This window comes from Candoia aspera, chromosome 10, assembly GCF_035149785.1.
Source record: "Candoia aspera isolate rCanAsp1 chromosome 10, rCanAsp1.hap2, whole genome shotgun sequence".
In the NCBI taxonomy this organism is placed as follows: Eukaryota; Metazoa; Chordata; class Lepidosauria; order Squamata; family Boidae; genus Candoia; species Candoia aspera.
In genome coordinates this window covers 5,475,651-5,500,126 of record NC_086162.1, presented here as the reverse complement: position 1 = coordinate 5,500,126, position 24,476 = coordinate 5,475,651, and the positions used below count along the sequence as shown (strand labels likewise).

Sequence of the window (24,476 nt, the reverse complement as noted above, 5' to 3'; positions counted from 1 at the left end):
GGCAAGGTTTTTCAGAAGTGGTTTGCCATTGCCTGCTTTCTAGGTCTGAGAGGGAGTGACTGGCCCAAGGTCACCCAGCTGACTTTGTGCCTAAGTCAGGAGAAAAATTCATGGTCTCCTGGCTTCTAGCCCAGCACCATCACCATCACCATTACACCAAACTGGCTCCCATTGCATTCAAGTCATTATCGACTCTTGGTACCTGCCTGGACTAGTCCCTGCAGTTTTCTTGGCTTGATTTCGGAAGTGGTTTGCCATTGCCTACTTTCTGGGGCTGAGAGAGAGCGACTGGGCCAAGGTCACCCAGCTGGCTTTGTGCCTAAGGCAGGACTAGAACTCACAGCCTCCCGGTTTCTAGGGGTCTTAACCACTACACCAAACTGGCTCTATATTGAATTTTATGCCTGTTTTTTAGTCTTATCCATAATTTTCAGTGCATATATTTTTATTTAGTGTTCGTTAAATTGATATAGCCACTCATCTCTCATTGTTTCCTGACCTAAAAGCTGTAATGAAGGTCTGTTGTTGTTGTTGACTATGAATAATGTAAAAGAGTGGTTCAAGAAAGGATTGCTGGAAAGCATCAAGCCAGGGGAGGCTGGATATTCTCCACTTGTTTTTGTTTCCTTTAAAATTCAGTAGACAGAGCAACACCAAAACCAACATGGCAGACAGATGGCTATGAACCCTCTGTGCCAAGTTCAGATTCTTACACATCCCGTCCTTTCCTTCCCAAAAGTCATTTTTGTCGCATTCGCCCACTCATCCCAGGGGCTCTGACTTCAGAAGCTTCTCGAGAAAATGTACGTCTCACAAGGACAATGTAGGTTTTGTGTGACCATTCTAGGGAGACGTGAGTTTCCTCTGGTTGGCCAGGAAAATAACAGGGCTGTTGTTTGGCAGAGTTCAGAACATCTGTGCCTGAATGCCTGAACTATTCCCCCAGTTTGGGATGTCTTTGAGAACATGACTTCTCTGGGACGAGGGTGGGGGGCAGTCACTGTGTCCATCCGTGGTTGGTAGAAGGATGCCACAGAGGGGGAGACCTTTTCATCCTATCCAGCTCGACATGAAATGAAACAAGGAAATAATTTGAAGAGCGTGCAGGAGCTGCAGCTGGTCCAGAATGCAGCAGCGTGGGCAGCTTTTGACATTTCTCATTACAGCCATATAAATCAAAGGTAGGAAGGTAGGAAGGAAGGAAGTCACTGCATGTGTGACATGCACTTATTTGACTTTTCCAGCTTGAATATGTTCCAGGGGTGTAAGCATCCATTTCCAGAATTCCCCAGCCAGCATGGTCATTGCTGAGAATTCTGGGAGTTGGTGGTCCCATGTCTTGGTGGCACCAAGATGAGGAAAGAGAAACTGCCAATTTGAAATTGCTATTGGTCCATTACTGCAGATGCTGACTGCAGTCAGGAAATCAGAAGACGTTTAATCCTTGGGAGAAGAGCAATGACAAATCTCAGTAAAATAGTTAAGAGCAGAGACATCACACTGACAACAAAGGTCCGCATAGTTAAAGCAATGGTGTTCCCTGTAGTAACCTATGGCTGCGAGTGCTGGACCATAAGGAAGGCTGAGAGAAGGAAGGTTGATGCTTTGGAACTGTGGTGTTGGAGGAAAATCCTGAGAGTGCCTTGGACTGCAAGAAGATCGAACCAGTCCATCCTCCAGGAAATAAAGCCAGACTGCTCACTTGAGGGAATGATATTAAAGGCAAAACTGAAATAATTTGGCCACATAATGAGAAGACAGGACACCCTGGAGAAGATGCTGATGCTAGGGAGAGAGGAGGGCAAAAGGAAGAGGGGCTGACCAAGGGCAAGATGGATGGATGATATTCTAGAGGTGACGGACTCGTCCCTGGGGGAGCTGGGAGTGTTGACGACCGACAGGAAGCTCTGGCGTGGGCTGGTCCATGAAGTCACGAAGAGTCGGAAGCAACTAAATGAATAAACAACAATTGGTCCAAGTTAGCATCCCCAACTCTGATTGGAGGTCATTTTTTGAAGTTCTCAAGAAGTTTCAACCTTTTAGCTGGAGACTCAGAGAACTGAATTTAAGGCAAACCACATCCTGTGCCTTTAGGGGTCTCTGTGTGTGCAACCAATTCAGCTTGGGAAGCAGAGGTGTAACATGTGCTGATCGAGATGGCACAGAACTATCCACCAGCTGTAGCTTCCAAAAGCTCTTCAAGGGCAGCCCCACATAAAGCACATTGCAGTAGTCCAGTCAGGAGGTAACCAAGGCATGAGTGACCGTGAGCACTTCTCCAAAGAAGCATTTTAAAGCAGGCTTTTACATTTTTGTGTACCTTATTTGAATTGGGGCTTGCATTGAGAAGTTCCATAAAGAACAAATGTCCGTCTGCTCATAATTCTAGCTTGCTTATACATTCAGGAGATGCAAATCAGGTAAATTGATAGAAAAAAATGGATCAAACTGATTTTTGGCTGTTCAAAGTGGTGAAGCTTTTTTTTCTGCAGATCCCTTACATCATTCTTGAATTTTTTTTACAGGGAGCCCTAATTCGGTAATTCTCTAGTGACCCTCATATATTTTCTCACTGTTCCTCCAATCTTTTTTCTACAAAATTAAAACCCATGAAGGAGGAACAGGCAGAAAAGTGCCAGCCGCACGTCTATCCAAATGTGGCCCTAATTCTGGACAATAATGGTCCCTCCCTCAAAGAGTAAAAATTATCAATGGACAAGCATAAAGCGAGGGTTTCATTCAGCATGTCCAGGCCAGCATTTGAGAGCCCGTGAATCAGAGCTGATCTTCAACCGACAGATGCCTGAATCTTCAAAGGAGAACCCTTGCTAACCTCTGTGGTTGGGACTGTGTCATAAGCTGTTCACGGTTATGCAACCTGAGCACACTTCAAGAATATCAGTGGATCAGCAGCCAGATCAAGAAGAAGTGTCTGATTCCTGGAATGTCATTGCTCAACTGGTCTTCCCTGGTTCATTGAAATTGCATCTAGAATTCACCCAGGTGTCTGAGTTTCCACTGAGCCAGGGTTTCTCAACTTTGACCACTTTAAGATGTGTGGACTTCAATTCCCAGAATTGCTGGCTCGGGAATTCTGGGAGTTGAAGTCCAGACATCTTAAAGTGGCCAACGCTGAGAAACACTGCCCTAAGCCTTGGATTGCTCTTTCTACCACAGTGGGATGCGGTGATCTTCTTCCACAACATTGCTGGGCAGTTGGTGCATCTTATTCTTAGAACCATGAGGTTCCATCAAGAACATGCCCTGATTTTCAAGAGTGGCTTCAGTGCCCAATAAAAGCAGGAAAATAAAATAGTGCACTCCACACACCACTGAGCTTGGAAACAAGCCAGAAAATTCAGCAGGTTCAAAATGCCTCCACTTGATTACTGAGTCATGTTCCTTCTAGTCTTGGTGACCTACATTGCCTGTATAATTGAGGCTTAGAATCCAGGTATTTGTGAAGCTTTGCTCCTGGTAATGCAATGCCTTTAAGATCTTTGGAGAGAACATATTGATGACTGATTATAATCATAAATAAACCCAAGTTGTGCCTTCTGTGGGTGCTGGTCCTTTGCTCTGGATCTCCCTCCTTTGGCTGCTCATCTGTCATCCTCCAATTCCTTGGCCTCTGAATTGTTCAGAAGATATTGAACTGCCAGGTTTTATCCTGGAGTTTTTAGAAGTTGATCTTAATGTTGTGACCTATCTCATTATTTTGGTATGAAGGGCTACAATAAGAACTGTGTTGCTCACAGTAAGAGTTGCTGCATGGTACACCTGACAGCCTGTCAGTGAGATGGGAGAAGTGGAGGCAGCAAGGTTGAGAGTTCATATTCTTAATACCCAGGAATACCGAAGAATACACAGTCTTACCGGCTGGGGAGTTCCAGGAGGTGAAGTCCACACATCTTAAAGTTGCCAGGGTTGGGAAACACTGCTGTAGAGGGTTTGAACCGCATAGAATAAGATCTGGCTGTATATATCTGATGAGCTCCAGTGAGGATGAAATCGGTCACATGCTGCCTCCTGATAGTCCGTGTATCAAGAGGGGGAAAGTGGCTGAAAAACTTACTTGGAACTCATGAAAACCTGATCATAGTCCTTTCATCCTGAGCATGATCGACACAATGGGGGAAGATTCCAAGCAGAGAGATTTCTGTTCTGTCTGTCTCCTTAAGCAGCGATTCAGTCTGGATTTTGCAAGATGTCTTCAGCCATCATCTAGGTAAGAGAGCCAGTTTGGTGCAGTGGTTAAAGCATCAGGCTAGAACAGGGTTTCTCAACCTTGGCGACGTTAAGATGTGTGGACCAACTCCCAGAATCCCCCAGCTGGCTGGGGGATTCCAAGAGTTGAAGTTCACACATCTTAACGTTGCCCAGGTTGAGAAACTCTGGGCTAGAAACCAGGAGACCGTGAGTTCTAGTTCTGCCTTAGGCACAAAGCTAGCTGGGGGACCTTGGGCCAATCACTCTCTCTCAGCCCTAGGAAGCAGACAAGGGCAAACCACTTCTGAAAAACCTTGCCAAGAAAACTGCAGGGACTTGTCCAAGCAGTCTCTGAGGATTGGACACAATTGAATGGATTGGAAAAAAAATCATCTAGGTACAATCCAAGGCCAGGCTTTGTCCTTGCAGTGCATTCCTTGATAAGACCACTTGCAATTATCAATATGCAGTTCCTGGGCCATTATTTTTGCTTCTTTGCTGTCTGCATGATTTTAGCACCCAGAAATTGTGTCTGGATGTGTATGGGTTGTGTGTCTACCTGACAATACGGTGGTGCAAAGTGTGTTATAGCATTAGGTGGGTAGAAACATGATCTTTGACTGCACATCCCTGAAGACCTCTAACTGACATTAAATTCTGGACACACGTTTGGCCAGTTTTTCCATTTTACCACCTAACCTATGCAAGCTTTGCATGACTGTGATGACTTCTTCCTCTTGGAAATCAGTTATATAAAGCCAGTCCTAAAAAGGGCACGGGAAGAATTGTCTCGGTCAAAGGAACAACAGAAATCAACAATGGAAGTCTAACTTGTCACCTGTGCTGCTGGTGCGTTAACATGCTTGCGAGGTTTCCTCAGGCCTTGTCCTAAGAAAAGATCATCAGCAGTAAGCAATGTTTATACTATTTTGACTGATCTCTAATCCACAAGGTTCTTTCTTCTTCCACAGGAAAAATGGGAAAACGTAGAAGGAGGAATTCCACCGTCTGGGGCAGGGACAAGGCGTTGGCTCGTCTCTCAGGAAGGTCCAACCGGGACATACACTTGGAGACCAACGTCCGCAGCTCACATACTTTTGCTGGTGACAGAGGGCGGATGGGAAGCCACAATGCGTCTTGTACTTCTCATGGGCCTCTGGGGAGAAGCAGAACAGCCCTTTGCCAACAAGGACGTTCCTTCCTGGAATTAGTCTCAGTCATTGTAATGCAGGCAAGAAAGGGTCTCTCCAGTCGCTCTCCTTTCTCTCAAGCCAGCCCAACATTCAGAAGCTCTCCCCATCCAAAGGCTCAACTGTTGGGACCACTCTCCCCCAGACTCTGAGGACTGACTTGCCAATGTTAAAAAAAATAAAGCAGTGTTGGTTTTCTATGAGTGAGAGGACCAGGCTATACTGGCTCATGCCCTTATCACCATGCGTTTAGACTACTGTAGCAAGATCTACATGGGGCTGCTGATCACATCACGTTGTAAGTCCTTTCCTGACATGGGGTCCCTGTGTTGGCCACCACTGACCCGCCACAGAAGAAAAACCAGCCCCAGCAGGAAATCAGCTGCAGGAACAATAGCACTTTGCTGCTTTGAATGCATATAGAGTCTGTGCTGCTATGGAAGGGGATGCTGGGCCTCCCGGTTCCCCATTCCTGGGATCCAGGCATGCTTACACAATGAACAGCCATCGTACCAAGACAAGGAGTGTTCCCACCATGCCAAGCAGAAATACTAGCAACTGAGTGTATTATTATTGTTATTGTTACTGTAATTATTTGTAAGTTAGAAGGCGGGAGAAAATACCAGTTCCTAGCTAACAGCTGAGCACTTCTTCCTGCACTGGTATTGGCCAGGAATGGCAAGTGCTGATTGGCTGTTGGTTCTTCATGCGTTCTACAGATTTGTAAACAATCAAAGCAGTACTTTCAGATGAAATCAGAAGAGGCTGGAAACAGAAAGCCTGGTCATCAGGAAATGCCCTGGGACTTGAAATCCATACACCTAGATCAGTGTTTCTCAGCCCTGGCAACTCAAGGATGGGTGGACTTAAACTCTTAGAATTCCCCAGGCAGCCATGTTGGCTGGGGAATTCTGGGAGTTGAAGTCCACCCATCTTCAAGTTGCCAGGGCTGAGAAACCCTGATCTGGAAGGTGTCCAGAAATGGGGAACCCTGTTTAGAGATTCCTCTGGATTTTGCCAGATTTCAACAAGTACTCAGTTTTCAAATATCCCCCCCTCTGATGTCACATTTAACACTCACATTTCAACCGAACAAGTGGATGACAGGAAGGCGATGTGGTCCCACATTGCTTTTTTAGATAGTTTTAGACTGCTCCCATGTATCAGTTGCCAATTGTTCAAGCTTTCCAGGAACCCTGGGCTCAGCACTGCTGCAACATTTTCAGAGGTCAAAAATGAATATGAAAAGTACCTCTTCAATAGAGTAAATATGGAGGAGATAGGGAGGGCATCACAGTAAAGCTAATTCTGAATGAATTAGCTAATTCTGAACTGAATTAATCCTAATTCAGGAAGGCAATTTTTGTTTTGGCTTGACATTCCTTAACAACTAGGAAGATGCCTTGAGAAGGTTTTTGCAGTACCAACAGCTAAAAAAATGACTGGATTACAGAGGTTAATTATTCACAAGGCACAGACTTGGCATTGAGAACATGGGAGGAAGAAACCCCTCTTTGGCATCTCCATTTCTTCACCCCACCCCATCCTTCACTGCTCTTGCAGATAAGAATGTCTAAGAGGTACTCACCCTCCACCGATGAGTCACATTTCCTGGCATTCTGCACATTTTTTGCTCTAACGACACGTCATCCTGGTGAATATTTAACTCTCCCTGGAATTCTCAGTTGGCAATTAAGATCGAGAGTTATTTGATATCAGAAGCAAAGATTGAACCCCAGCCTGGAGTCTTGCACCTCAATCTGTCCATTGTCAGAAACTTCCGACTGGTCCTGACATACTTCAAGCTCAGGGGGACTCTTCACATCGCTCAGCATTTTGTGGGTTAAAGAAATGATCTGCGGGCGTAACTTTCCTGTTTCCAGGAAACAATATTTGAAATGATTTCAAAGGTGGGGGGTGGGGGGCAGGCATTACTCTATTATAGGAACAAGTAATTGCTTGTTGGAAGATTTGAAATTTAGAGAAGAAGGCATCGGTGCTCTCCCAAAATGGCCCACTTGGAGGGGAACCTGCTATTTCTAAAAGGGGGCCAAGATGGGCCTACAGAACACATGCAGCAGGTCAGAAGGCAAGCTGGTGAAGTTGTTTCCCATCTAGCCTGCATCTCATGATGCTTCTTCCTCCACAGCTTGCTCTCTCTTTTTGAGGACAGGTGGGTGCCATCCCCTGTCCTCAAAAAGGAAAAACCCTGGCCTCCCACCACCCAGCTGTTTCATTTCCTAAGACGTCCATGGAGCTTCTGGAGAACATCTGTGTAAATGAAAATGGTGCTAGAAGCTGAGACGTTAATAACTTTTTTCCTTTTAAAAAATCTTTCAAACAGAAAAGAGCAGAGGAAGCTTAGTTAGCTATGAGTTCACTGATATCCTGTGTTAAACCATTGCTTTTTGCTAGATAAAAATATTTTGCATTTTTTATATTTTCAGATAAAAATATTTTTGTAAACTGCCCAGAGTCCCTCCTTTGGAGGGGAGATGGGCGGTAATAAAATTTGATAAATAAATAAATAACAAACAAACATTTCAAAAGCAAGCTTGTCCATCATTGCCTAATAGCCTGATTATCTTTCCAAACCACTGTTTCTCAACCTTGGCAACTTTAAGATGTGTGGACTTCAACATCCAGCTGGGGAATTCTGGGAGTTGAAGTCCACATATCTTAAAGTAGCCAAGGCTGAGAAACACTGTTCGAAACCAATAAAGGAACTGTTTTGGAATCATGACAACATTTCCAAAACAATAATAATATCAAACTATTAACCAATAGTATTGAGGAAAAAAACCCATACAATGCATGCTGCCTGCTCTTCTGATGCAAACTGGGCATTTGAAATCAAGCTGGTTTCCAAGCAAGGAAAAAGAGCTGTGTTTTTTGCCTGGCAAGAAAAGACGGTAAGGCGGGTACCACACATGCCATCTTGCTGAGAAAGCAGCTAAGCCAGTTTTCTGCTGCTTTCAGAGCTTTCTTTGACACACCGTCAAAATGTTTTGTTAAGCTCCTTCCCTGTAGCGTTAAAGGCAGACAGAGCTGCAGCAAAGAGCGTAGCTGGTTAAACAAACAGAAATGAAAGGATGAAGGCACATACAGCTTGGAAGAGATCCAGACTGATGGTCCATTAAAATGACAGCCCAAAATGAGAGGTCAGGCCCTTTGCAATTCAAATTGTCCTTTGCAGTGTACACATCTAACGAGAACATCTCTCGGCCAAGGAAAGTTGTCAGTGGGAATATTGGGGTTATTCTTTCATAGAATCATAGAGTCATGGAATCATGGAATCATGGAATCATAGCATCATAGGGTTGGAAGGGACCTTGGAGGTCTTCCAGTCCAACCCCCTGCCGAAGCCCAAGACAGGAATCCTCATACCGTCTCGGACAAATGGTTGTACAATCTTTTCTTGAAAACCTCTAGTGATGGAGCACCCACCACACCGGGAGGCAAGCTGTCCCACTGCTTAATAGTTTGCACTGTCAGGAAATTCCTCCTGGTTTCCAGGTTGGATCTCCCTCTGGTGAGCTTCCACCCATTGCGTCTTGGGTGCTATGGAGAATAAAAAGCCCTCTTCCCTGTGGCAGCCCTTCAAGTATGGGAAGATGGCTATCATGTCTCCCCTCAGTCTTCTCTTCAATAAGCTAAACATACCCAGTTCCTTTGGCCGTTCTTCATAGGACTTAGCCTCCAGACACCTTATAATCTTTGTTGCTCTTCTCTGTACTCTTTCTAGGGCATCCGCACCTTTTCTGTATTGTGGTGACCAGAACTGGACGCAGCATTCCAAGTGCGGCCTCACCAGTGTGGTATAGGGCGGTACTATCGCTTCCCGTGATCTTGATACTGTCCCTCTGTTGATGCAGCCCAGGACTGCCTTGGCTTTTTGGGCAGCTGCAGCACACTGCTGGCTCAGTCTTAAGTGGTGGTCCACCAGGACACCCAGATCCCTCTCATAGGCATGACTGTTGATCCAAGGACTGCCTATCATGTACTTGTAAGTAAGTAACTTTATTGATCAGTCAAATGACCATATCAGAAAGTTGGGCATCAGCCACTATAAGATATAAAATATAAAATATGATGCCATAAAACAACTAAAATACAATAAAATTAGCTAAAATATACTATGGTGTGATAAAATACGACAAAATACAGTAGGGTAAAATGGAGATAAAATTGCAAGATAAAAATGCAAGATATAATAAAACAGGTAATAAAATACAAAAACAATGTGAGTTTAAATGAATTCGTCACCTTTACATGCCACCCCAATGTGTTCTATAAATTGCGTTCTCAGTTGGACAGCCCTAACCATAAACTTAACAGTTCTATTGACCACATACGTATTTGTGCCCTGGAGGAAGTAACTTAGTCTTTTGTTACGGTCCCAGTGTGTGGTTCGGTCAATTAGTGTCTGGAGGTACTGAGCCCTTGCTGGGGCATATAGTTGGCAGTTAAATAGGGCATGTGCAATGTCTTCTACTTCGGATGCTCCACAAACACACGTCCTCTCAAGGTAAGGCACTTGGTGGAATCGTCCGCATTTGACCACAGAATCTAGTTGCTCAAATCTTGCTCTAGTAAGAGCTATCCTATGGTATTGAGTCAGACCCATTGTCAGGTATTTTTCTATTTGGAAGGACAGTTTATTCTTGGCCAGCCATTTCGAAGCCCTATTGTGTGCAAGTGACTCAATGTCTGTTTGGGCATTAACATCCAAGACTCTTTGTTTGAATATTGCCTTGGCCTGGTCTCCGGCTGAAAGTAAGTATTGTGATGAAAAGCTGAGAAATGCGATGGTTTGGAGGAGTTGATCGATCCATGTGGTGGGCTATCATGTACTTGTACACCTGGTTTTTCCTCCCTAAGTGTAGGACCTTACATTTCTCACCACTGAACTTCATCTTGTTTCTCTACTATCTTCCTTCAAAAACACCAAGCTCCAACTGCTACCTGAACTTCAAGGAAAACTTCTGCTGGCCTCACTGGGAGATTCTTCTCACCTTCTGTAGGCAAGTGGGACTATTTCCCAATTTAGTGACTGCTTTTTTGTGTTTGCATAATGGTAGGGCTCTCATATTTGGGATGCAAAAATGCAGATGACCACTAAATGTGTAATGGCATGTGGGAAAGACCTTGGGAGATGGGGCAAAGAGACACTGCCAAGGGAATAGTCAGATAAGAGAGAGAATAGCCTGCAGCTGGATAGTGGGCAGGGCAAGAGGCTCAGAAGAGACCCTCCCTAGTTTCTCCGGCTACAAAGGAGATGTGGGGAGAATTGTACTTTCAGATCTGCAAAATTCTGTCAATGTAGCCTTACAATAAAGTGAAATTAGCTCATCTGGTTGTGATTCCTATCCGGTTTCCTGGAGGGGCTGAAAATGGAAGCAAAGAGCCACATTGTAAGAGGAGGGCCAAAAAGTGCTACTAGACTGTTTCTGATCTTTGGCAAAGCGATATAGAAAACCCTAATTCCTTGCTGACCTCTCGTTGTCTGCTGTTTTTCGCAGCCCAGATTACGGTAGCTTGACAATGGGTTGGTGAAACCCTCAATTTTGATTTGCACAATACACTTGGAACATGTGCTGATCACTCTGGCTGGGTTCATAAAGGTTGGAAGGCTAAAATGGGGTTGATGACACTGTGGCACATATAGAAGCATCAAATCATGGAATTGTGGAGTGTTTCTCAGACTTGGCAACTTTAAGACAAGTGGACTTCAACTCTCAGAATTCCTCAGCCAGCATTCTGGAAGTTGAAGTCCACCCGTCTTAAAGTTGCCAAGTTTGAGAAACACTGATCTAGTCCGGCCTTGTGACATGTGCAGAAAAAAACAATTAAACCATTCCTGAGAGGTTGCTATCCAGGCTCCTCTTAGAAACTTTCAGAGATGCAGAACCCACATCTGCCAAGATTGTTCCACCGGTATACAAATGTTACTGTTGGGATTTTTTTTCTTATATTTAAATAAAATCTAGGTAGCTGCAACTTATATCCATTATTTCTGGTCCTAGTTTTTTTGGCTGTGCCAACTAGTTTGTGGGAATCTTTCCTGTAGATTCCCTTAATGTTCCTGAATATCTCAAGTTCCTTCACTCTATCCTCACAGGGCATGTCTTCCAGACCCTGTATCATCTTTGCCACCCTCTTCTGTACCTTCTCTAACTTACCAACATTATTTTGGAAATATGGTACCCAGGACTGTACATACTTCTCCAGATGTGGTCCCACCAGTGCAGAGGAGAGGGTCATAATGACTCCACATGACTTTGGTACAATGCTTCTAATGCAGCCCAGAACTGCGTTAGCCCTTCCAGCAAGCTGTCCCATTGATGTTTTATTCGTTGTCAATGATCCCAGCAAATCTCCTTTTCCAATGTAATACTCTCAAGCCATGAAACCCCCATCTTGTATTTCTCCTCCTTGAATGTAATACCTTATATTTCTTCCTGCTGAAAGACATCTTGTTCCTCTAGCCCTTCTTCCAACCTCTCCAGAATAGATGGCAGTCTTGATCTGCCATTTTGGCTGTTAGTCAGATCTCCCAAAGTTAGATATGTCATCCACAGATATGACAAGCAGTCCATGAATTCCATCATCCAAGTCATTAATAAAAATGTTGAATAATATCTCTCCAAGACGCATCCCTGTGAGACCACACTGGCTACTCCTCTCCCACTTATCTCTGTTGAGTCTGATTGTGGTTAGCCAGCCAGTTGTGGACTCATCTAACTGTAATACCATCCAACACTACAGGCAATCCTCGCTTAACAACGGTCATTGGGACTGGAATTTCCATTGCCAAGCAATGCGGTCGCAAGGCGTGATGTCACATGACCATGCCGCTTAGCGATGGCAATTCCCACAATCCCCAATTACTGTCTTTAAGTGAGGACTGCACAGGTCATTAAGCGAGGACCTCTCATGACCATGATTTCTGACTTCCTGCCAGCTTCCACGTTGACTTTGTTTGTGGGAAGCTGGCAGGGAAGTTTGCAAATTGCAGTCAAGTGACCATGTGATGGTTGGAAATCTGGGCCGGTTGCTGAGTGCCCAAATTGCGATCACGTGACTGTGGGGATGCTGCAATAGCTAGAACTTCAAGGACTGGTTGTAAGTATCACTCATTCCACACTGTTGCAAGTTTGAATGGTCACTGAATGAGTGGTCATTAAGGGAGAACTACCCGTATCATGAAACACTACCATGAATGTGTATAAGAATGAGTCTTGGTTACCCCTTGCTCCAGTTAGGTCTTGATTATATGTGGGATTTTCTCTATTTAACCCACTTTCTCTAGCACCCTTCCAGCTGTGTGGACTTCAATGCCTGAATTTTCAGCATGATGGCTGAGGATTTCTGAGGGCCAAACTCTGCACATCTGGAAGATGCCCAGATTGGCAAAAGTTGGTTAAGCTTTGCCTTACAGGGAAATCCCCCCTGGCACTGATAATTGTTAGCAAGCGTCCTAAAAGCAGCACCTGATTACTGGTGCAAAAAGTAGAGTCAGTTCCTCTGTGTTGAAAACGACTTAGGGAAGAGCTTGTCATAGAAGGTGAAATTCAATTACTGCAGGAGAGGCATTAGGGGAAAAAAACTTTTTTTCCACTGAGCAGAGAAGGTTTTGCAAGTCCTGAAGTGATGGGGAATCAAGAACACTGGAAGTGGGATCAGGAAAATCTCACCTTGAATTTAGGAAGGGTTTATAAACAATGCAGTGAAGATCCAGCAATAGAGAAGCTTACAGCTGGCTAGAGAGCAGGACCTGGATCTAAACAGATCTCTTTCATTTACAGAAAGGGGGTGCTGGTGAGAAGAAAGAAAGAACATTTGTGATTTGATAAAATACTGGCCCATATCATAAGAAACAGCTCTGCAGAAGATAATAATTTTTTTGGGGGGGGGTGTGCCTTTGTGTCAGTGTTGACTCCAGGCAACTACCTGAGCAAGTCCTTGCAGTTTTCTTGGCAAGATTTCAGAATGGTTTGCCCTTGCCTTCTTCTGCCTGGGGCTGAGAGAGGGACTGGCCCAAGGTCACCCAGCTGGCTTTGTGCCTAAGGCAGGACTAGAACTCATGGTCTCCCAGTTTCTAGCCTGGTGCCTTCACCACTACCCCCAACTGGCTCAGTTAATAAATTAGGGATACCAAATCTGGGCTGCAAAACAACTGCACAGCCACTAGATAGCAGCAAAGGGTTTTCTGTATCTCTTCACTGCCACCTAAGGAGTTTTGCAGCTCAGATACAACATACCTTGTAAATAATTAGCCTGGAGATATCTTTTAGCCCAATCCCCGCCTAGGGCAGGAATCTTCATACTATCCCCACAAAATGGCTGGCCAACCTCTGCTTGAAAACACCCAGTTATGGCACCTCCATGACTTTAAGCGGTAGGCTGTTCCCCTGTTTCATAGCCCTCCTGGTCTGGAAATTCCTCCTTATTTTGAGTCTGGATCTCCCTCTGTAAAGCTTCCACCCACTGATTCTTGTTCTGCCCTCAGGCACTGTGAAGAATAAATCCACACGCTCTGCCCCATGACAATCCTTGCCTTCCTGCAGAAGCCCACGAGAAAGGTGGTCAGAGGACATGGGGTAGGGGTGGAGAGCGTATGACAAAGTGTACGTTGTGGTGCAAAGTGTGATGTCACGTGCAAGTACCTGGGGTGGAGCTTGCATTGTGATGTCACAACACCCATTTCATCCATTTTGTGTCATTGTGGTTTGTATCTGAGGCCTCGGGGTGTGCACCCAGCATGATCGATTACTTTACCACCCCATGTATTGGAGAACCCAGGAAGTGGGTTAATTCAGTAAGCAAGTTCAGCATGTTGCAAACTCAGCCAGATTCCACTGAATCCCTGCCTGCGTGCTTCTGCCATGTCCGCCTTCTGTGTCCTGCATTTTTTCCCCTTGTCTGGCAAGGGAGAGAAGAGGGGAAGTGGTGCCATGGGAGCGGAAGATGACAGACAGGTTTTGTCTCAGTGGCGTTCGTTTGGACCTGACCTCAAAGGTTGACTCGGGGATGTCCTTCTGCATTTTCCAAGATTTGGCGCTCAGGATAATGTTGGCCCACCATGGTTTAGTCATCTCTGGTGGCTTCCTTTGCCCTTTTCTTAGAAGATGGTTCCCCAGCTCTTTTACGAAAGCTGGCTTTCAGTTCTCCTTAATTCCTCCTTTGTAATGCAAAAGTGACAGTTGTGCTGTTGTGCAACAGGAACACACTGCAGTAGGAGCTTCATATCTGTGATTGTGCAATGGGACATGGGCGGTGCAATTGATGCAGAGGAAACAGCTGTGATCTTCCAAAGAAACCAGAGTGAGGTGGACCAGGTGAAGAGCAGCACATACTGTATATTTAGTTAAGTTCCTCTTTTTAAATTTGTTTTTTGATTCTTAGAGGGCGTAGGAACACACCTGTTTGATTATGCTTCAGGGTATTATGTGGACATTAAAAAAATGGGTTCATTGAACTAGGTTGAGTATGTTTATGAATGGAGCCTGTGAATCTTTCGTTTTTTCTCCTCTGAAACAAGGCTATGCATTTACTTCTTTCCAGTTATTTATTTCTTGATCATATTGTGATAGATATAGCTGCATTGGGTCAATGGAAAGGAAAGTCCTCTGTCCAAGTTTTTGAATAGCCAGTAGCAAAAAGATGTATTACTGCTGAACTATGATTGCTAGAAGAGGGTTGATGGCATCAGAATTGAGGGCTGGTGGCTTACGAGGAAATGTAAATGAAACTTGGGTAAGATTTCCAAAACGTTCTTGACTTAATGTCAATAAATATTTAACTTTTAGGAAAACCCAAATACCTTGTCTGAGTCTTCTGAACCATTTGCTAAATATCTCCAAATCCATAATTATACCCTTCCATCAGAAGCCATGGAAGAGGTAGATGCAGCAGCAGCCAGTATAGTTATACAAACCAGGAAGACTTTTGAAACCAGCCAAGGAATTAGAGAATTCTTGATTCAAAAGCTATGCCGGTCATCAACAGGGGTAAGCCAATGTCTCCGACTCATCTGTAAAATGAGAGATACCATTTAAATCAGAAAGAAGACAGACAAATCCTGGACCAACAACCCGAGGAACAACATGGGGCTTTGTTCTTGTACATGATAACAGCAGCAAGGCTTTTATATGCACAAAGATGGAAAGATGCACAAATTCCCACAAGGGAGGAATGGACGGTGAAATTAATGGAGCTGGTGCACATGGCAAAACTGACAGCATTGGTAAGAGAAAATACCGTGGCTGGATTTGTTCCTACCTGGAAACCGCTTTGGGGTTGTTTGCTGGTAACGGAAAAAAATGAAGTTTTGATTTTGGGCTTTGAAGATTAAATTGTTTGTTTTTATGGAAATAATGTTAGCAAAAGTTTAATGGTAAGAGATTGAATTTGTATAATAAGCATTTGTATCTATGTTGGAGAAGGTCAGAAGTCACCTTCTTCTTATATTCTCCTCCTATTTCTGCACTTGCTTAGTTTTTTTCCTTTTTTCTGTAGTCCTGTATTCCAGCTTTTCTGTTTTCTATATTTTGTATTTTAACTTCACTTTGAAAAACTAATAAAGTTCCTATTAAAAAAAGAAAGAAGACAAACAAATCTTATGACCTGACAACAAGACTGCAGCTAGATCAGCCCCCCTAATGCACACCCGTACCCCACAATCCCCACTTTTCAAGGGCAGGAAGGAAATTTTATCCAATAAATGATGTCCTACTCTTCCATAATTCAGAAGACCCTTAACACAGCAACATCTTGAAGCTGAAGTTTAGTTGCTGCTTCCGTGAATCTTCATTCTAGTTTGGCCTTCCTCCTCCCAGGGAAGAAATCTATCTTGAACAGGGACTCATATCGACTCAGGGTAGATTTTTCTGGACTTTGCGCTTGTCTGCACAGGTTGCCCCACCCCAAACCATCCTTTCCAGCCAAAGCATGTTTTCCTTTGTCATTCAGAAAGGTTTTCCTCTGCTATCTAAACTTTGGATTAAAAAAAAAAAATAGGCCAAGCTCTGGCCAGTTCTGGCTCTAGCTAAATCCCCTTCTTCCTCTTCCTTTTCCCATCCCAGCCAGCCTGAACTAGCAACTGTCAGCCTGTCTGGCCTCCTACCACCCTTCTCTTCAACGTCCTGAGGTCACCATTGGCAGCCTGCCTGCAGCTTTTTAATTTTAAATGCACGAATGCCTGGTCTCCGTGCCCAAGGCTTGCGCTCACATTCACACCGCTAGGCGTTGTGTCATTCTGGCTTGGCACAGAATGCCAACGGGGATGGCACGCGGGGCATGGCGCTTTGGGGCAAAATAGGGCGTGGCCCCTTGGCCAGGGAAATCCTTCCTCTGAGACACGCAACGCTTGCTGGAATAGCGTGGGGGATGAAAGCTGGCCTTGACCTACAGACCCTGCTTGGACTCTTCGACGAGAGTGACCTGACCGTGGAAATTTGGGCAGAAACCTCTACATGTATTGGTGACTGGGAGCCCCTGAGGGACCTTCTGCGTAAAAATGAAAAAAAAATGAACTTGAGATTTATGGTTTGGGTGATTAGACAGGACAGATTATAGAAAGAAGCGTAATATGATGTAACTTCAGAGAGAGAGATTAAAATATTTTTCTACTCAGAACTGCTGTGAAGAATATCAGAATCTACTTCTTTGTATCTTTTTTTCTTTCCTTTCTACTTTTCCTCAACTTTTTTCCTTTTCTTGCACTTTTTGCTTTTTCTTTGGTTTCTTTCTCCTTCTTTTTCTTCCTTATTAGTTTGTGTTAGTTTTTATCTTCTTGTTTAAAGGTTTTTAATAAAAATTGTATACCTATACCTATACCTATAAAGAAATTTGAGCAGAAACCTCTGATGATCAGGTGAAGGGCAAGTTCAGTTCATTCTGCCCCTTCCTCTGGAATTAGCAGGGAGGTTTTGTGCGTGTGTGCACGCGCACACACACATACATACACACAGACGTGTGTGTGTGCTAAATCAGGAGGAGTCTGGTAGGACATTTTATTAATCTATTAAATTAGACGCTTATGGCTTCTAATAAAAATTGTTAGCCAGAAAAGGTGCCGGCAGACTCCTGGTTTTTGCTCCCCTGCACTAACAAGGTCCCCTCCTCCAATATGGCAAATCACTCTTTGTATTTTGCTTTGAAGTGATGATGTGCATACTTAAATGTTGGTTTGTTACTTGGGGTGCTACAATTCCAGGTTTGTTTAAAGGTGAAAGTAGCAACTAGGGAGCACTCTGATTTAAACTAGGATTGGGGTGCAGGTTAGCCAGGAATGTTAGCTGTGCTTCCCTAAGCAAGCATAGACACACAGTGGCTGGATTTATGCAACAGACTTACCCATGCCTAATAAAACCACAGTTTATTCAACTCAACTGTTTGGGCTTGTACCACAATTGAATCATAAGATCACAATTTGCTATGATCATAGCTGAGTTCCTCCAAAGGGCTGCATCACAAACTATATCCATTTTAACCCAGTCTGGCTTGTTGCATAAGTCCCAATCACATCCACCGGTCCCACCCCGTCCGGCAGGAAGGACACGTTGCGGGCCCCGTTGGCTGAAGAATTCTGACTGGCGGGGTCGAGGAGAGCCTTCTCTGCCATGACCCCCGCCCTGTGTGAACCCCCCCTGAGGTGAGGTTGCCCCCCCTCTTCTGGCCTTCCAGAAGAGCGTCAAGGCCTGGCTCTGCCAACTAGCCTGGGGGTCCAGGAGTGATGGGCAGCCCTGGGGGTGGTTGGTGGCTTAAGACGCTCTCTCCGCCTCTTAGTTTCCCTCTTCTATCTTCTATTTTTTCTATTTGTATAATGGTTTTTATGACCTTTTATTTGTAAGCTGCCCAGAGCCACTTTTATGGTGAGGTGGGTGGTGCATAAATTTAATAATAACCTAATGCAACCTATCCCAACCCTGATTCTTTGCCTGTGTGATGGGTGGAGTGCCAGGATTAGACGGAGTCTGAACAGCACTACTTCAGATTATAAGGGAGGGAGGGAGGGTTCTCACATCCCTGTTTTAGCCTTAGAAAAATCCTGCAAGGGATATTCAACCGAAAAAATGAGCTTCATGTTTGAATGAGGATTTGAACACAGACCCCTGAATGTGCTGCCATACCAACTTATACCTGAATCCGTGGTTAGCACCTAGGTAGTTTCTTCCTCCCACCTCAACGACTGTCGGATGACGTAGGCCGTGCTGAGAGATTAGCCTAAAGTCAGCAAAAAAGCTGGTGGACCCAACTCCAACTGTGTTCCTGGCTGTCATTTGGCCTAGATGCACCCTTGCTTATGTGATGCTGAAATTTCAAGAATCCCAGCGACAACCGTTCAATTCTATTTCTAAAGCGAAGCTGGAGACCTCAGAAAATAAGGGTTTTATCCCTTTTGCATTTATGTTTCTTCCAAGCTCCTGCAGACTATACCCTGCTTGAGGTCTTTCACTTCTGAACCTGAGCATCCACATGGTCTCTTCAGTGAAGCGGGTAAAAAGAGCTTAGAAGCCATTTTCTCTGATTGACTGAGGTATACTGCTTCCAAACATGGAGGTTCTATTTGACTCTCACAGCTAATGCCTATTTATCAATCCCATCTCCAGGAATGAGCTGGGGTAGTTAAGAAATTGTTTTGGTTTTTAATGGGATGTTATTGGAATTTTACTGTGTTTTTATTTGAGTTTTTATTGTATATTTATTCTGTGCTGTAAACCGCCCAGAGTCCCTCCGGTTGGAGGAGATGGGCGGTGACAAATTTGATAAATAAATGAATGAATGAATGAATGAATGAATCTCTGCTTCCTAATCCCTTTACCACCCTACCTTAAAACATATTTCCATCTAGGGAAGATCCCTCCTCAAGCACATTAAGTCCAGATCTAAAAAGTTATTGCATTTTATTGTAAACCGCCCAGAGTCCCTCTCTTGGGGGAGAAGGGTGGTAATTAAATTTGAATAATAAATAAATAATAAAAAGTTACTTGACTGGTTATGGACGAGAAAGCCTTCCCTCAATCAATTTAATCCAGTTACTGAATCAACCACCTTGGTAGAATGGGAAAACGGATTTACTGAAGATGGGAGAAAGTTCAAGGTGTGCAAATGCGGGCAGGAAGGTTGGGGGTAGGGTGTGGTCTGCTGAGAAAAGGGAGGGCTTGTTGAATGAAACAAAAAGACCTGTGAAAAGATGCTGCGATATGGAAATGAAAGTTGGGGCTGCCAGAGGGCCATAGCTGCTTCCTTTGCTCCCCGTTGCACCATTCCTTGATGCATCAACCCTGCACAGGAAATACTTCATTTGCTCAACTGGTCCAGCGTGCAGAATGCAGCAGTGTGGGCGATGATGGGCGTGCCTCAGTATGCCCATGTAACCCCTCTGCTTTGCGAGCGGCACTGGTTGCCAGTTTGCTTCTGGGTGCAATTACCTAGAAAGCCCTACAGGACCTGGGGCCTGGTTACTTGCAGGACCACCTGTCTCCCTTAGTATCAACCTGGCCGATCCGATCTGTGGGGTTGGTGGGCTCTGGGTTCCTTTGATTATTCCTTAATCCTTCGACTCAACAGTATCAGCCACTGGAACCCCGGACGTTTGCCTCCTCTGTAGCAGCACCTGCTCTCTGGAACAAGGTTCTCCCCGAGATCTGGATGGCCCCCACCCACTGGGGTTTCAAAGGGAGCTGAAGACCTGGCTCTTCGCCCAGGCCTTTGGGGAGGGAGAGCGGGACCCCTTCATGATGCTTGCCTTCTGTTATGGGCTTGATTGCAATTTCCTTGATTGTTGTGAGCCACCCAGAGTCGTTGAGAGTTGGGTGGCATACAAGTTATAACCACTGGCCGGCCTTGTTGTTATCGTTGCTTTCCTACTCCCTGCCCCCAGACTAAGTCAGGGCTCCAGAAACTAAACCAAGGTTAACCCTAACTGGGCCTGGTGTGGCGGGCAGATGCAACGGTCAGTTTCTTACCCACACAGTTAAGGGGTCCCGAGCATCATCCCAAACAGCCCCCTGAAGCCATGTGCTTTGACCTCATGAGGGGGTTCACTGGCCTCTCCCTCCCACCTGGCCCTCCTTCCCTGACAGGGATCTCCCGGAGCCAACAGGGGGAAGAAAGCCAGTTTGGCCCATTCGATGGGACCCAGTGAGCCAGGAGGGGGCTTGTTGGAAGTCTGCAGAGGTGGGTCTCCAAAGATGGTCCTAGCAGTCTACAACGACCCTCTGGGGAGGCCCGCATGACGCTCCCTCCCATTGCAGGATGTCCGCGAGGCATAGAAAGAAACGCTGCGGGCGCCATCTTGACTTTTTGACCGTACCCCGCGGACACCTCGCTTATTGCAGGCTGTAGAGGTTTCCAGGAGAAGCCGAAGTTGGGGAGCGGCTGCTTCGAGGCCATCGGGCGAGGCTGGCACGGAGCTGCGGCTCCGATGCGAGACCCAGGTCCCTCGGCTGGTTCCCAGGACGGCGTTGCGGTCGTCCACGATTCACACAACCTGCTGAACCATCCACGGTGGCCCGTCTGTTCCTGGCTTAGCGGGTCTGGGAAACCCAGCCCGTGTACGGCGCAGTCCATAAGCCGCGATTAACCCAGCCGGGTTCGACGCGCTGCGGGAGCTGCCTTTCAATTCGCTTCGCACTTCGGATTTGGCGGGGCTCCTGCCTGGGCGCCGTCTAGCGCCGCCTGGTCCAGCTGCTCCGAGGGCGCTCCGGCCGGCCAGCCGGCCGGCCAGCCACTCCGCCCACCAGCCAGCCCTATCTGGCCGGGCTGGCCGGCTGGCTCCCTCGCTCGGGGCTCCGGCGTGGGCAGGAAGGGAGGGCCCGAGGGAGGGGAGGTGGGCTGGGAGTCCCCGACTCCATATAAGGGCGAGGGCCGGGCCGGCGAGGGGAGAGGGACGCGCGCCTGCGACGCCTGACTTCGGCTGAGGCGGAGAGACGGGGCGCTCCTTTCGCGCGGAGACGCGCCAGGTACAAGCGCTTCGGCGGGGCGATTGTCTCCCCCCCCGCTCCACTTTCTCTCTTTCGCCTTCTCCAGCTCGCTTCCTTTGATGCTTACGGGCAGGTTACGGCCGGGGGAGCCGGGGATGGTGGGGGATACAGTCCAAGGGGCCAGAAGGAAGAGGAAGGCAGGGCACCCCAGATTTGGGCGGTGGCTAGAATGGGCTTGCATCCCCTGCTGCTCCGGGTCAAGTGAGAAGGGCGTCGCCTCCCGGAGATGCTAAGGAGAGCCTTTTCGTCTGCATCTTCTTTTCCACTTCCAATTTCTCAGAGGAGAAATCGGCTGCGAGGAGAGCTGTGTTAATTTACGGCGACAAAAAGTCCGAAGGCATCCGGCGGCACCTTTTCCGACGGACGCATTTTATTAAAAGGCACAAACTTTCCCGAGCTCCTTCCACGAGAACTTTCACGAGAGCTGATGCCTTTCAATACAATGTGTCCGTCGGAAAACGTGCTCCCAAACTCCTGATTTTCCCTGTGCAAAGTTTCCGATGTGGACCCCCAGCAGCTCAAACCTCTCTTCCTTCCTGAGGCTTGAAGCTCTGGCCACGCAGCATGCGTAAGCAGGTCATTTTAAAAACTTCCTTTGCTTTTTCTGCTATATGCTAAGTTTGGGGAATGCAAACTTCATTTTTAGGCTGCTTAGCACCTTGTGTGAATCTCAGCAATCTGGATCATTTCAGGAACGGTGCAATGGGCCAGTCCAGAGAATGGGTTAATTCAGAAAGCAGGTGAAGGGTAGTGTGTGAACCCAGCCCTGGTGTTTAATCAAGCAGAACTGCCTTAATGGGCACAGCAGGTGATTAAAATGCAGAGTGGGCAAGAAAGAATGCAGCGCTCCATGCCAGTATTGGAAAAAGGCATTTCTAAAAGAATAAAATGCCCTGTGCATTTCTTTAAGACTCAGGAGTACTGAAATAAAAGAAGGAATTGATCGATCCGTCCACTCATCAGCCCTAAAGGATGATGCACTTGATTTTTATCCTCTTTCTGCCAGAGGACATTCATCAAGATATAAAAGAAGGTCAGGAAAAACATTTTGGAAAGAATGCACTTACCTTTCTCCCAAGGTGACAGATATGGCATGCCAAGCATTTTAGAAGGGCATTTTCCCATTTTATCAACCACTCTCTGTTGTGCTGTTTTGAAGCTTCAGGGTTTTTTTAAAAAAAAATCCATATCAGTTAGGCATTCAAGCAGAGGTGTACTCTGAGTGTTTAGATTTATTGACAAGCTTTCAATTTAGAACATGCAGCTGATGTTTGCATCTGAGCGGCAGCCAAGGCATGGATTCCCTTCATCCGGTGTAGCAGGGTGGGGCACACAGCCGACCTTTGACTAGCTGGCCACCGGCATGGTTTTTACGATTCTGTAAACCTTCCTTGGATCACAAGAGGGACCCAGAAGGTCTTCAAGAATATCTTCTGGGATTTTGCACACACACAAACACACCCTTAAAAAAAAAAAAAGCTTCTGTTTGGAACTCATCCCTTCTGAGCTCGGAACACCCCTGTAGCTGAACATCCCACAGCTCACGCTGATGTTCAGGGGAGATAAGGCGCACTATTTAAAAGCCACTGAGTTTGCCTTGGAGTTTGCTGAAAGAGGTCAGGGAGCAAAGTTAATCAAAATGCAACTTGAAGCTCAGAGGGACGGCCTCGCATCCCGGAAGACGAAGCAAAAGGTGCACGGGAAGGGCGGCAGAAATTCTTTCCTTGCCTTTTGACCCTCGGCTCCTTCCTCTAGAGTCTGAGGCCACCGCTGCTACTTTTCGGAACAGTGACCCTACTGCATAGCTGCAGGCTGAGATCATCCAGGACGTCCTCATTCCAGGTGGGGTGAAGATTTCGGGGAGATACCAGTAGGTTTCTGACAAGCAGGAGAGGTTCCCCTTACAGAAGGCTGGATGCCAGTCACATGGGGTGGAACTTCCTAAATAGGGGATGCAGGACTTCAAACCTGCCTTCAAGCCCAGATTGCCTTCTGTAGGAATCCCCCAGCAAGACAGTTATTTGGGCAGTGGGGGATGGCTGGCTGGGGGATTCTGGGAGCTGAAGTCTACACATCTTCAAGTTGCCAAGGCTGAGAAACTCTGTATTTGGGCATCCTAGGTTGGTATTTTTCAGCTTTCTGATTAGTTCATACACTTAGGAGAAAAAAATCCAGATAAGAGGCAAAACATGTCTAGTAATAGTGCCCAATTCCCTAGGAAGATAGAGTGGAAGCTGTTTCATATTGGCTGGGTTTGTACAGCTTGAAAGGCCAGGTGAAAATTTATTTATTTATTTTCTATCCCACCTTTATTACTTTTATAAATCGCTCAAGGTGAGGAACATACCTAATACTCCTTCCTCCTCCTGTTTTCCCCATAACAACAACCCTGTGAGGTGAGTTGGGCTCAGAGAGAGCGACCGGCCCAAGGGCACCCAGCCGGCTTCCATGCCTAAGGTGGGACTAGAACTCTCAGTCTCCTGGTTACTAGCCCAGCACCTTAACCAGTAGACCAAACTTGGGTAGTCTGCGGTTCAGTGTATTGTGAGACCCCGGGGCTTATCTCAGCATGTGGTGTGAACCAGACCATCATGTCAAGCCATCAGATGGTTGATCTCTTTGGGCATTTCACATCGGGGTGCCTGACGTGGGACTGATGAAGGAGCTGGACAACTGCTAAGCCACCTTCAATCATGGTCCTGTCCTAGTTTAAGAAGACATCAAGTAGCATCCGGGGATTCATCTCATCCCCACCCAGCAAAGGATCAAAGTTGGGGCCTGCCCACTTAGCACTGGGTGGCAATAGAAGCAGAGGATCCAACCCACCCCCCATCCCTAAACTTCCCTTGAAATGCTTCCCCACAGGCTGAGTGCTTGGCTGAGCTTTGGGCCAGCTGAAGTGGGAAAATGCCACTTGTGAAGTGCAGCAAGGAAAGATATGTTTGTGTGTGTGTGCATGTGTGGCTGCCTTTGCTGTGGGCCATGGAAGTGTTGAAGGCAACATTGTGCATTCATGTCCTTCAGAAATGGTTGGTGGGCTTTTTCTTGTAGGATGGGCAGATGGGCCCTTAACCAAACCTACTTT

The 24,476-nt window shown here is 46.1% G+C and overlaps 1 protein-coding gene across 3 annotated transcripts in view; it reads left to right on the top strand.

The window, feature by feature from the left end:
* The first annotated feature begins 21,166 nt into the window (after positions 1-21,166).
* Positions 21,167-24,476, top strand: part of TINAGL1 (tubulointerstitial nephritis antigen like 1) — a 37,897-nt gene continuing 34,587 nt past the window's right edge. Inside the window, exon 1 of one of the 3 annotated variants that reach the window (XM_063312339.1) lies at positions 21,167-21,370. The gene's annotated coding sequence lies outside the window, so the exon portion shown is untranslated. Of the gene's footprint in view, positions 21,371-23,002; positions 23,234-24,476 lie in introns of those variants that run through there. The other 2 variants (XM_063312337.1, XM_063312338.1) reach the window with 2 other exon arrangements.